This window comes from Lagenorhynchus albirostris, chromosome 10 (genome assembly GCF_949774975.1).
Source record: "Lagenorhynchus albirostris chromosome 10, mLagAlb1.1, whole genome shotgun sequence".
NCBI classification, from domain to species: Eukaryota; Metazoa; Chordata; class Mammalia; order Artiodactyla; family Delphinidae; genus Lagenorhynchus; species Lagenorhynchus albirostris.
The window spans coordinates 36,652,404-36,666,165 of record NC_083104.1 but is presented as its reverse complement, the minus strand read 5'-3'; the positions used below and the strand labels follow the sequence as shown (position 1 = coordinate 36,666,165).

The following is a 13,762-nucleotide window of genomic DNA, read 5'->3' as shown; positions in this document are numbered from 1 at the left end:
TGTGTGACTGTGTGTCTGTGTATGCCCACGTGTGCCTCTGAGTGCTTGTAGGTGATTGTGTGTCTGTTGCACATGTGCGCATGCCTATGGGAGATACTTGACGTGTGTACCTGTGCCTGTGTATCTTGGTTCGGGTTCCTCCAGAAGCTGAGAAAGGATTCAAGTTTAATTCATTTATTTGGGAGGTGACTCTAGAAAACACCAGTAGGGAGTGGGAGCGGGAGACAAAGGATGGAGAGCATGCAGTGAAGGGCATTATTAACCAAGTTACCACCTCAGGTGACCAGAGCCCAAGGTCGCTGGAGAGCCTGTGACCCAATACAGAATGTGCCTCAGGGTCATCTCACCTGAGGTGAGGGAGTCGAGGGTTTATCCACCCACACTCGACAGCCTGGCATTTCCAGCCAGTCCTACACCAGGCCTAGGGTCTTCTGGGGCAAAGAAAGCCCTCAGCACAGGGTCTCTGGTACTGGCAGTAAGAAGTCAGGCTTGTGGGCCCCAAAATGGTCAGTAAGGAGGGAGCAGGTAGAGCGCCGACACCAGCTGCTACACCACATGTCTACGCTCCTGTGTATGAGCCACTGCCCAGTTACATCACGTGGATGCATGGACTCCAATGACCTCTCCTCGTGCAAACCTCCACTGGGCCAGAGGAAGGCTATTGCAACATCAGATGAGCTATGTATGGCCTTGCTCTCCTTCCCTTTCCTGAACAGGCCGGCTCAGGATTTGTCAAACCATGCCAGGCCTCCGCCAAATTTGGCTGAGCAGACCTGGACCTGCTTTGGGCAGCGGCAGCTTCTGCCCTTGGGCCAGGATGGAGGTGGCGGAGAGGGGAGTCAAATGGGCTGGGGGCAGGGAGATGGGGGAGGCCTTCTCTACTGCAGAGAAGGCAACCGGGGCCTCCTCTGTCTGAACCTTGCTGCCCACAGGAGCCTGGACAGTGGCCTCAAATGCCACTCGGGGGCAGTGGGGCCTGCTCATAGCTTGGGGTGCCAGAGAGGGGGTGCAGTCAGTGCTCCCCTTTAGAGGGTCCATCCTGAACAGGGCTGGAGGGGGAGAGGTCTGGGGACAGAGGCCTGGCCGTGGAGACCTGGGAGCAGCAGGAAGAAGGGGTGTGGCCACGGGGAGATCGTGACTGCACAGAGATGCACAGGAGGATCCGGAGTCCGGGCCGTGGAGTACCAGAACTCCCACGTGGACAGCTGAGAGCAGCACCAAGGACTGAGGCTATGTGGGGTCTGGGGGGACAGTGAGGGGCACCCCTGAAGTCTGCTGGGGAAGGTAAGATTGGAGCTTGGGGAAACCAGGACATGGAGGAGTTTTAGGAGCTAGTGAAGAAGACTAGCGGCCCCCAGCTGGGAGGGGATGGGGTCTCCCCTGAGGCTGCAGGGGGTGGGGTGCTGCAGTGGGTCAGGGAATGGAGCCAAGGGGGGTCCGTAGGGGAGAGGCTGAGCCCACAGGCTTGAAGTTGTATAGATCTGGGTTCCAATTCCATGTGCAACACTGACTTGCTCTGTACCTGTGGGCAAGAGCTTAACCTCTCTGAGCTTTAGTTCCTTGTGTAAAATGGATATCCTAACAGAAACTAGGTGTATTAGTTTCCCAGGGCTGCTGTAACAAGACACCACAAACTGGGTGGCTAAAAACAGCAGAAATTTATCCTCTCCTACTTCTGGAGGCTAGAAGTCACAAAGCAAGGTGTTGGCAGGGTCCTTCCAAAGCCTCTAGGGGAGGACCCTTCCTTGCTTCTGGTAGACCCAGGGGTTCGGCTTGTGGAGCGTAACTCCAATCTGTCTCCTTCTTCATATGGCCTTCCTCTCTATGTGCCTCTGGGTCCAAATTTCCCTCTTCTTTTAAGGACACAGTTATGGGATTAGGGCCCACCCTCATCCAGTATGGCCTCATTTTAACTTCGTTACGTTTTTAACGACCCTATTTCCTAATAAAGTCACATTCACAGGTACTGGGGAGTTAGGACTTCAACATATCTTTTTGGGGAACACAACCCTACGGCATAGGGTTGCAGTAGGATTAAACCACAGGCCTGGCACAGTCAGCTCTCAATAAATGGTAGGGACTTCCCTGGTGGCACAGTGGTTAAGAATCCTCCTGCCAATGCAGGGGACACAGGTTCAAGCCCTGGTCCGGGAAGATCCCACATGCTGCGGAGCAACTAAGCCCGTGTGCCACAACTACCGAGCCTGCGCTCTAGAGCCCGCAAGTCACAACTACAGAAGCCTGCCTGCCTAGAGCCTGTGCTCCGCAACAAGAGAAGCCACCACAATTAGAAGCTGCACACCAACACAAAGAGTAGCCCCCGCTCGCCACAACTAGAGAAAGCCTGCCCGCAGCAATGAAGACCCAACGCAGCCAAAAATAAATAAATTAAATAAATAAATTTTTAAAAATAAATTGTAGCTGAAAAAAGAAAATTTCCAGTTATAAACTGAATAATTCATGGGGATGAACTGTACAGCATGGTGACTATAGGTAATGATACCGTATTGCGTATTTGAACATAGGAGAGTGGATATTGAAAGTTCTCATCACAAGAAAAATAATTTTGGGGGAACTGTGTATGGCGACAAATGTTAACTGACTTATCATGGTGATCATTTTGCAATACATACAAATATCGAATCTTTACATTGTACACCTGAAACTAATATAATGTTTTGTCAATTAAAAAAACAAAGAAGGGCAAGCAGGGGTGGAGGGTGGAGGTGCAGGAGCGCAGACTGCAGACTTTTCCTGCACCTGCACACATGTGTGTGGGCAGATATGGACACATGAGAAGCAGGACACTGCTCATGGAGTTGCACCCAGGAGGGCCGGGATGAGTGACCTAGAGACCTCAGCCTGCAGTCCACTGGCCAGGCAGAGCCATTCAAAGCAAGGCTCAGGGCCTGATGCCAGCTCCCTGGGCAGGAGGACCCTGAAGTCAAAGCCTTGCTTGTCAGGGACTTCCCTGGAGGTCTAGTTGTTAAGACTCCACGCTTCCACTGCAGGGGGCACGGGTTTGATCCCTGGTCAGGGAACTAAGACCCCACATGCCACGCGGCACAGCCAAAAATAATAATAATAAATATTTAGGAATAATTAAATAAATTAATTAAAAAGCCTTGCTTGTCAGAAGATTCCTTGGGAGTCCTGAGCAAGGCCTCCACTGACATCATGGGCAAATTCATGGACTATCCCAACACCCAAGGCTGCTTAAACCCACAGCCTTGACATGACAGGGGAGGACTGTGGGTGTACAGCCAGCACAGCCACTTTCGGAGGGAGGCAGAACACAGACTCAGACAGGCCCCAGGGACTCCAGTGCAGATTCTGGGCAGCTACCCCGCAGACCTCACAGAGGACTAGGTCAGAGGGGAGTCTGCCATTCCAGGTGTGGTCCCAGAAGCACCACCTGAGAACTTGTAGAAATGCAGATTCTCGGGTGCGCTGCTGAACCTGGAGCCCTGGGGTGGGGCACAGAGTGAGCGGTCCACGGATTACTGGTGCCCCCCAAGCAGCCTTGCCCCAATGCTCCCAGCCCACCAGAGGCTCTGAGAAGAAAGTGTGGGTGGGAAATGGGACCCACACTATCACCCCCCAACACCACCCTGAATGCTCTGGCAGCACACGGCCCTGCCAAAACCCACAAACAAGAAACCGGTTCACCTTTGTTCAGCCCAGCTGAGTTATATAATATGCTTTCCTAAGTTAACCACAGAACATTTTTTTCAGAAAACACCTGTTAAACAGCCTGAATGCAGACCAGAGCCACCTCAGGTGCACTTCCATGTATCTTCTCTGGTCTCCTGCCTGTGCCTAACACGCAACTGCCCTTTAGAAAGTGCACGAATGTCCCAAGGTGACCCTGACTGGACTCGGGTGATTTACAAACCACTAACGTTTCCCAAGCTCCCAAGGGGGACGTACTGACCTCATAGCCCTGACCTCATCAGGGATGCAGGTGGGGGAAGGGACAGTGATGACACAACCCAGGGACCTAGAGAGCACTCGGGGTGGGGGGAGAGTAAGGGTGAGAGGTGAAGCACCGTGCACAACCCTATGACCCTACACTGCCCAGCCCATGTGTGTGTGACACCGCGTATCACCATGGTGCATGGTGGCGGTCCTTGTATGTCTGCTGGCAACAAGTGTGACTTTTGCACCTACATGTGGCTGTTTTCATGTGTGTTGCTGTCCCTATGACTAGAGTGGCTGGGCATGTGGCTGTGCACGAGGGGGTGTTAGTGACTCTGGCACCTGTGGGCCTGGGACCACGTGTGAATTTGAGAGATATCCAGCGTGTGCACCTGTGAATGTGGCCAGCAGGCTGCTCTGGCCCCAAGAACTCCCAAACCTGAACTGTCACTTCAGAGCTGCCAGCAATTTTCTGTCTGCTAAGACATGGGCAGGCTGTGGAAAACTATTTTCTAAATGTAGTTACCCAGATATAAAGTGGGAGCGCTGCCACGCAGACCCATGGTCATCTGATGTGCTGGCCACAGAGGCAACAGGAGAAGGACCAGGAGAAAGGCTTAGGGTCTGCGATGGGGAAGACTTGCCACCTGCCCTCCGTCTGTCCTGCAGCCCTTACCCCAGCCCAGCCCCACGGGGCCTCAGCTGGGTCCTGTCCACACACGCAGTCCACAGACCAGGACCAGGATCAAAGACAGCCAGCTCCAGGGTGAACACAGAGGACGGCATGGAGGAAGATGGCATGGACCCCGGGGAGGGCCCTGTGAGTCTGTGCATGGATGAGGTGGGGTGCAGCGGTAGGGTGCTCGCAGATCTCGCCGGGGGCAGACTCATGCAAATGCCAAAGCAACCGAGTGTCTGGTAACGACCTTTCTCAGATTCTCCTGCCCATCTCTGCACTATCTGCTGACCAGCCATTGGCTTCCCACTTTCCACACTTACCTCTTTGCTGACACAACTTGCCCACAAGCTGCCCCCAGCTCGGGGGCCTGAGAAACCACCACACACATGAATTCACACACAGTCCACGGAGAATCCTCGTCTATTTACCCACTCCATTCATTCATGCATGTGTGCATGCATTCATTCATTCACCAAATGCTCATGGAGCACCTCCTCTGAACCACCAGCTCTGCGGACCCCTCTAGTCCCCCAGGCCCCCCAAGTCAAAGCAATGAAAGCAAAGTCCCAACGGACCTCCATGTGGGTAGCTCAGAAAAGAGGAAGCTAGGGGCTGGGTGGGATGATGGCCGTTAGCTGGAGGGAAGCTCTGAGCTGGTGTCACAACCAGGTCTTTGTATCAAGCCGGATGGGCTCTGGAGGTTGGGTAAATGCCATGACTGCCCTCCCCTGACCCCAGGCTCCCCTGACTGGACCTGGCACTTCACTCTGCCTGAAGCCCAGGGTCTGTCTCACCTAGGATTGACCCCAAGGCTTCAGAGCTGTCCCCCAATCCCACACCCCACAGAACAAGGTCCACCTCTCTGTTAGCTCTCGGGGGGCCCCTCAGTTGGGCCCAGGCTGCCTTTGCTGCCCCTCATGCTCATTCTCACCAGCTACACCAGCCTCTGTGACTTCAACAGAGGTTTGGAGGCCTTCCAGCTCCTCCCCACTCTCCCTCCTCAGGGTCCTCAAAGGCCTAGAGAGCCCGAGCCCATCTTCCAAGTACTACCCACTTCCCCCAACTTGTCATCCATGCGTCCTCGTTTGCATTTTGCTCATAATGATAGCAATATAATGAGACGTATGCAACACCTCCTTGGTGCCTGGCACGATGGGTGATATTTCCAACTGCCTATATCATGAAGCGCAGTGACTAGAGCTGGAAGCAAACAAGGTCATGGATCCCCAGCCCGGCCTCCTCCTCCCCAACATCACCTGGTTGGCTCTTCTCATTCTTCAGGACTCACCTGGAATGTCCCATCCTCAGGAGTCCTCTCCAAGCCCCCAAATAAAGCAGTCCCTGTTCTGGCCACTCAAACGACCTGTGTGAGCTCTCACTCTCATGTGATCACGTGTTTGGATGGGCTTGTGTTTACATCTGTCTCCCCCACTAGACTGTCTACTCATGAGAGCAGGACTGCATCTGTCTTGTTCACAGCCGCTACCCTGGGACCTAGTTCAGTGCCCGGTAAACAGTAAGTACACAATAAGTATTTGCCGAATGAGTAAACCTATTTATCTATTTTTTGAAAACAACCTCACTCCAGCAAGAATCTGAGGTTGTTTATAAGAATGCATACAATTCTATATGAGAGAAAAAACAAAGTTGGAATCAAAGATTTTGACCTTCTCTACAAACAATGAATGCAGGAGAGGTTGTGGAGAAAAGGGAACCCTCCTACACTGTTGGGGGAAATGTAAATTGGCACAGCTACTATGGAGAACAGTATGGAGTTTCCTTAAAAAACGAAAAATAAAGCTTCCCTGGTGGCGCAGAGGTTGAGAGTCCGCCTGCTGATGCAGGGGACACGGGTTCATGCTCCGGTCCGGGAAGATCCCACATGCCGCGGAGCAGCTAGGCCCGTGAGCCATGGCCGCTGAGCCTGCGCGTCTGGAGCCTGTGCTCCGCAACGGAAGAGGCCACAACAGTGAAAGGCCCGCGTACCGCAAAAAAAAAAAAAAAAAAAATCTGGATGTGAGGCTTTTCTCGAAAAATGGGAGGAAGGCTTGGCCACACCGGGCTGTGTTCCTTGAGATGACAATGGCCGGAGCTGAGATGGGGCCTCCCCTCAGCCCAGGGGGCGCAGGGCATGCACTGCCTCACCCCATCTGGCCTCTGTGGGCCTCTGTGCTGCTGACTCCAGGTCTATGCTGCAAAGAGATTAGCTTGCAAGGTCTGCAGAGTGCAGAGCGGGGCTGAGAAGGCTTCCCTAAGGTGAAGGGAAGCCATCTCTCCTGGTTGATTTCACTCACGATGACTCTAAAAGCCACAGCACAGTCACCACAGTTTTAGGGCTGGTGAATGTTGACATGTCACAAACCTGTTAGTCTTGCACAAGAATCAGTTAACTCAGTACCCGCCAGGCCCCAACAGTGCCTCTGGTCTCACCCCCGACCAGAGCTTGAGGGCTTTAATTAAACCCAAAGGGAACCCCTGGAGCGAGGGAGCCACCAGCAGCCCCTTGGGCAATGAGGTGGGTGACAGAGCAAGGACATATTGGGAGAGGCAGGAAGGCAGGCCTGGCTCTAATCTTGACTCCAGCTCTGAAACTTTGGACAAGTCACTTCTCCAAGCCTCCGTTCCCTCATCTGTATCCAACAGCTGACACTAACTGCATACCGTTTCCAGAGGCTGGTCCCTCCCGCAAGCATGGAGGCAGGGTCTCAGGGAGTCCTCGTGTCAACCTTGTCCATAGAAAGTATCCCAGTCAGGGGTCTCCAAAGAGACAGAACCAATAAGATATATATTTAGCATATATGGAGAGAGAGAGGTTTATTTCATTTTAAGGAATTGGCTCATATGATTGTGGAGGCTGGCAAATCTGAAATTTGTACGGCAGGCCAGGAGGCTGGAAACTCAGGCAGAATTTCTATATTACAGCTTGGAGCAGAAGTCCTTCTCCAGGAAACCTCAGGTTTTGCTCTTAAGGCCTTCAGCTGACTGTATGAGGCCCACCCACATTATCAAGGATAACCTCCTTTACTTAAATTACAGATGTTAATCGCATGTACAAAATACCTTCACAGCCACATCCAGACCAGTGTTTAAACAAACAATAGGCAACATCGCCTAGCCAAGTTGACACATAACATTTAACCAACACAGAACGCATTATTTCCTTTTGCGCATGAGGAAATTGAAGCTCAGAGAGGCTGTGCCACACGCTTAAGGCTAAGGAGCACAGAGGGATGGAGCTGGGAGGTGAACACGAGCCAGAGGCGGCTCCACTCTGAGGACAGGGCTGCGGGTGGCTACTCCACACGGGGCGGGTGAGGATCAGATAGGAAAATGCACAGAAGTGCATGGGACCATGTCTATGGTAGGGACAGAAATCAATAGGGCAGTGGGTGGTATTAGGGAATTACTGTAAGTACTGAGAAAGGACAGAATGGCGTGGGAACAGGGAAAGGAGGCAGAGGAGTGTTGCTCCACCCCATGAGGGATGGGTTCTAGAGTGTAGGGCAGAGAACCTACAGTCCCCGGGCCCCCCAAGGAGGAGGGGGGCAGAAGGTGGACTCCAGCAGGCTGTGATCTCCCATGTCAGGCAACGAAGTCCAGAGCCTCTGACCCACGTGCAGGGCACAGAGAGGGAGCACAGTGTCGCCAGCATGTGGGGTCAGAAAGAAGTCTCGCCTCCTGAGGCTGTGGCTGGTTGCCCAGACGTTCCTGGTAGTGGGTGATTTCCCCTAAGGGTCCAGCTGGCTGGCTCCTTGGCTGGTCACTGCCATGTGCCCACCCTAACTGGACCAACACCCAGAGGTAGAGAAAAGCTTCCACTGAGACCTGAAACCCTTAGACACAGTCCCAGCCTCATTCCTCCCAGCTTCCTTAATCTCCCCGGGGTGGAGCGCTAGATCAGAGGCAGAAGGCCAGCAGGTCAGCCATGTTCTCCACCTGCTGGCTGTGTGACCTTGGGCAAGTCACTTAACTATTTTGAACTTCTGTCCAACGTATGTGGCTAATCATTACATAGACCTAGAGGTCTGCTTCGGGGCTAGAGGGCTGCTTCTCCAGGACCAGGCCAAACATCTGAATAGAGTTGTTGCCAAACATCTGAATAGAGCTGTTACTTGTTGCCATACTTGTTCATCATAGTATCATCCTCCCTGGCCTTCTTTTTACACCTGTCCACCCAGCACCACTTCGCTGAGCCTCGCTCACTCTCTCCCCCATCCTCCCTTCCTTTTTCCAGCTCCCACATCTTCTGGTCAGAATGTGTGCTGGGTAGGCTTTTAAATGCCTCCAGGGCCAGAGAGAAATGAAGTCTCTTGCCTTGGTTGATAATCGCAGTGTTGATAACAGTGGGATTCTGGCAATGGTTGGTTGGGACTCTGACCCCCGCCCTCCCCTCTGCCACATACCTCGTCCTTCTCCCTCTTGCCTCCAGCCTCCCTGGCCCCCTAAGTCCCTCCTCCACACCAGGCTCCTCTAGCCTCCCCAGAGGGCCCCTCAGCCTGGCTGCTCCATCAGAGGTGGTATCTCATTGATACCAGGTCCCAGTTCCAAGGTGGGTCCCCCCTCCCCACCACTGTCCATCCCAGGCCCCTTGCCCACACTGGTCACAGCCTGTAATGGTTCCTTTCCTGGGGTGCTTCCCCAGCAGCCCAGGGCAGGGAGCGAGGCTCCTTCACACTGTGCACCCAGCACCAGCTGGAGGAGGCAGGCTTAGCCTGCTCCCTTCACCCCCCATCGCCACTCCATCACCTCAGGGGGCCTGCTCTGACCTGACCTGCAGGCAGGGGCTGGGGGTGAGGACAAGCACTGGGGAACCCACTTCTGGGCCAGCCTGATTCTTCCCCTCACCCCGCAACCCTCCTCCAAAGGCTGAGGGCAAAACAGCCTAGTGTGTGGGCTAGAAAGCAGGACACCTGGATCCCTTTGCAGCACAAACCTCACTTGCTGTGTGGCCTTGAGCAAGTCCTCTCCCCTCTCTGAGTCTTAGTCACCCCGGCTCTAAAAGGGGTTAGGGCTACAGACACACACTCAGAGGTCTGCAAGGCCAGACAGTTGTCACTGCTTGGACATCACATGTCCACAGGGTTGGGGACCCACTGAAGGGAGCGCTGGTGGAGAAGTGGAGAGAGCACGTCCTGCCTGGGCCAGCCCAGGGGCTCCAGGTCTGCTGAGTCCTCAAGGGAAGCTGGAAATCTGAGTTTCAATTTAACAACCTCCTGACTGCAAAATCTTGACAACTAATTCACATGTTTAAGAGCACTGTGTGGGGACTTCCCTGGTGGTGCAATGGATAAGACTCCACGCTCCCAATGCAGGGGCCCCGGGTTTGATCCCTCGTCAGGGAACTAGATCCCACATGCATGCCGCAACTAAGAGTTCACATGCCACAACCAAGGAGCCTGCCTGCCACAACTAAGACCTGGTGCAACCAAATAAATAAATTAATTTAAAAAAATAAAAGCACCGTGTGGGTCAAACAGAACATGTCTGGGCCACAGTCTGTGGGTGGTAGACTAGAAGGCTAGGCTCCAGGGCCCTCTGGGGCTCTCTGGAAGGATAGTGGTTGCTCTGGGGGCATTTCCTGCTCTCATTTGGCAAGAGGGTGGCGTGCTGTTCCTTGTGTACCACCCCAGACCTGCTTCCTGGAGCATTTGATGGCTTTGCTCCACTCTGGCCTCTTTCCCCGACTAGTCAATCGGAGTCCACCCCTTGACCTGTAGATGGCTTCACAAACACAGGCCCAGGCCTGCCCCAGCTAGGCCAGAGCCTGAGAGGGTTCCAAAGGCAGGGCCAGCATAAGGCATGTGTTGGGGGCCTCAGAACCCTCTTGCCCCGCCCAATCCCCAAATTCCTATCATAACTCCCGGGCCCTATCACTGTAAACCCTGGAGCTCATGTTTCCAACCCTCAGGGCAGACCTGAGCTGTTTCTAGAAACTCTAACCACTCTGCAAAGCTGGCCCCTCACCCACCACTATTCAGACAGGGACTGACACCCCAAGGATCACTGCTGGGCCAAGGCCAAGGCCACACTGACCATGAGCAGCACAGGCTGGAGGTTTTGTCTGTCTCTAAAACTGTCTCATGTCCATTCGGGTCTCCTCAAGGTGAAGGCTAGCAAGATTTCTCAGCTGGCTGGCAGATGTGGAAAATGAGGCCCAGAGGAAAGCAGTAAGCTTGCTCAAGGTCCCTGGGCTGGGTGATCCTTATAGAGGGGCACTGCTAAAAATAGTTCCTGGAACCCAGAGTGGAAAAGGATGAATCCTGGGGCTAGCGTCAATGTTTTTCTTTTGCCTTGATCCCTGGGCAGATGCTGTACGCAGCAGCCCCTGAGGGTGAAGATGACGCAGACGGGGCAGAGAGTGGGGAGGAAGGAGAAAGTCAGGGAGGCCAGATCCCAGCATCATCCCCAGAACGGAGCCTGACCTTGCCTGAACTCCGGAGGCTTGGGCTCCCCTGCCCAGGGCCAGGGTGATAAGATGAGTTTATATCGCAGCTCTGAGGAGGGAGGCAAGACAGGATTGAGGGAGAGAAAAGAGAGGGAAGGAAAAATCACGGGGGAGGGAGAGGGGAGTAAGAATGCTAAACCCAGGAGAGGGATGACAACTTTGCCAGAATGGGGCCCACCCAGACTCATCACTGAGGCAGGAGGGGCACTCCCACTTCACAGATGCAAAATCTGAGGCTTAGGGCATGGGGTAATTTGCCCAAGATCGCAGAATCAGAAAGTAGCACAGTCAAGATTAGAATTCATGGCTTTAGCCTTTGCCCTTCAAGCAAGGTCTCAAACTGGAAACCACTCAGGCAGCATTTCCCAAAATGTGGCCCCAATATACCCTACCCCTGCATTACCAGGAGGGAGCCTGGTTAAAATGCAGATTCCTGGGTCAGAATCAAAGGGGCACGGCCCAGGAATAGGCATTTTGACCAGTGCCCTGCTGGTGGTTCTTTGAGACCTAACACTGGGAAGCTCTGTGGTTCTCTTTTGGCTTTTCTGGTCTGACTTCCTAGCCCTACATCCTAGCTGCACCCCTGCAGCCAAGCTATTCAAACTGAGTCACCCTGCCCTCCAGGACAGAACTGGGCCTTTCCCATTCAATGACTCGCCCACCAGTCTCCCAGTCCCATATAGACCCACCCTTCCAGCCAGTACCTCTCTTCTGGAAGCCTTCCTTGTGGTTCGGATTCCCCTCTCCTTCAGCTTGTGTTGAAGTAATATTGGGTTGGCCCAATAGTTCGTTTGGGTTTCCCATAACATCTTACGGAAAAACCCTAACGAACTTTTGGGCCAACCCAATAGCCTCCTCATCCCTCTGGAATTATTTACAACATCCTATTTTACTTTCCGGGTGGATCTGCTTTGTTTCCCAACCTTTCCCTCTATTAAACAGGAAACTCCCAGAGGACTAGAAACTTATTGGTTTAAACAATAAGCCTCTGAAATCCATGACTTCACTTGACCCTCTGCCAACCACAAGTGGCAAGGCTGGGAGAGCTTTACAATGAGGAAATGGAGCCTTAGAGAGATTGTAGCCTACCTAAGACCAAATAAGATTGAGCCGGGGTTAGAACCCATGTCCAGCTCCGATGTCCAGTTCTTTCTGCTTCTGCTTTGCCTCTGATCACTCAAACAGCTCTGCGACGCGGGCAGGACAGGGATTATGATCCCATTGCTCAGATAAGGAAAAGTGAGGCCCAGAGATGGACAAAGCACTCAATACCATCTTTACCCTGTTTTGGCTGCACCTGGGTCTGACCTTTTCTCTTACCCTCTCTCCGGCTGTTGGGCACTGCCCAGGGCCCCTCAGCAGGATGGGGCAGAGCTGAACTTTGGGTTCCCAGGCAAAGCCCTCATCCTGGACCCCTGGAATGGTCCCAGTGCCACTCCAGACCCAGGTGCCTCCTCTTCAGGTGGAGACTCGCCTCACCTGCCTGGCAGCTGGCTGGAGATTCAAAGAGAGGGAATTGGGAAATACCTGGACACACCTTGGTCACCATCACTCTAGACTTTGTCCCTCTTATTAATGCCCAGCTGAGGAGGAAGCAACCTGGGTGGTCCTTTCCTGAAGAGTGGAGGAGGGCAACTCTGAGCCTGGCACGGGCCCAGCCCAACCAAGCCCAAGTTAAGCTGGGAAGGGTGTGGAGCAAGGAGGCCAGGCTGGCGTTCCTGAGAGGGGGTTGCCAAGCTGTACTCCACAGGTGTGGTCTAGGGGAGACTCAAAGGAGGTGAGGGCAACTCTGAACTTTGGGAGAGAGTACTGAGTCACCCAGCTGGTGCCCGGCCAGGGTGGCCAGCAGGGACTTTGGACAGCCCACAATGGAAAATAAAAATAATAATTGGGCTTCCCTGGTGGCGCAGTGGTTGAGAGTCTGCCTGCCGATGCAGCGGACACGGGTTCGTGCCCCGGTCCGGGAAGATCCCACATGCCGCGGAGCGGCTGGGCCCGTGAGCCATGGCCGCTGACCCTGCGCTTCCGAAGCCTGTGCTCTGCAACGGGAGAGGCCACAACGATAAGAGGCCCGCGTACCACACACAAAAAAAGTAATAATAATAATAATTAATATATGTCAACCCCCAACTATGTGTCAGGCCCCATGCCTCCACCCTCACCTCCCACCCAGTGTGTAGTGTGTGGGTTCCATCCAGTCCTGTTCCTTGTGCTCCTTCTCTGCATCAGGTTAAGTCCCTTTATTTCGGACCAGAAAAATGCCACGGCTGGGTCTCCGTCTGCTTCTCCTCGTCCTCCTCACTACGGATCCCTCCCTCCAGCTCCCTGGTCATCACCCCCAGGACCACTCCATCCTTGGTCAACCCAGCCCCACCTCCTCCGGGAAGCCCTCCGCCATGAAAAAAGCCCCGGTGGGTCAGATCCTGCTTAAGACCCTGGTCCGGAACTCCTCGTTTCCCCTGCCTCCTCTATATCCAAGGCACCCGTTTTTGCAGCCCTATAACCCCCGGTTACCCTAGAGGCGCTTCCCCTCCGACTCTGCCCTTTTATGCTCCACAAAGGATTCTGAAGCATAGGGTAGTTAGGGGAAGCGGCAAGGTGGTGCAGCATGAAGTCATCCGTCCCCAGCCTTGTTCTTCGTCCTCCCAGCAGGCCGTCCCGGTAAGCCCAGGTCCCACCAGCACAAACCGAGCCCAAGGGGGAGTGCCTTTACGCCCCGC

At 53.8% G+C, this 13,762-nt stretch overlaps 1 protein-coding gene and 1 long non-coding RNA gene across 3 annotated transcripts in view; one reads left to right on the top strand and one right to left on the bottom strand.

Annotated features, from left to right (window-relative positions):
- The window catches only part of POC1A (POC1 centriolar protein A), a 114,250-nt gene that overhangs the window by 81,829 nt on the left and 18,659 nt on the right, over nucleotides 1-13,762 (bottom strand). Inside the window, exon 1 of one of the 2 annotated variants that reach the window (XM_060164020.1) lies at nucleotides 13,557-13,592. The exons of the other annotated variant lie outside the window; for it this stretch is intronic. The gene's annotated coding sequence lies outside the window, so the exon portion shown is untranslated. Of the gene's footprint in view, nucleotides 1-13,556; nucleotides 13,593-13,762 lie in introns of those variants that run through there. 2 annotated transcript variants of the gene reach the window in all.
- LOC132528000 (uncharacterized) lies at nucleotides 801-2,435 on the top strand. The gene is made up of 2 exons (XR_009543118.1): nucleotides 801-1,284; nucleotides 2,125-2,435. It is a non-coding gene; the product is annotated as an uncharacterized LOC132528000 (long non-coding RNA).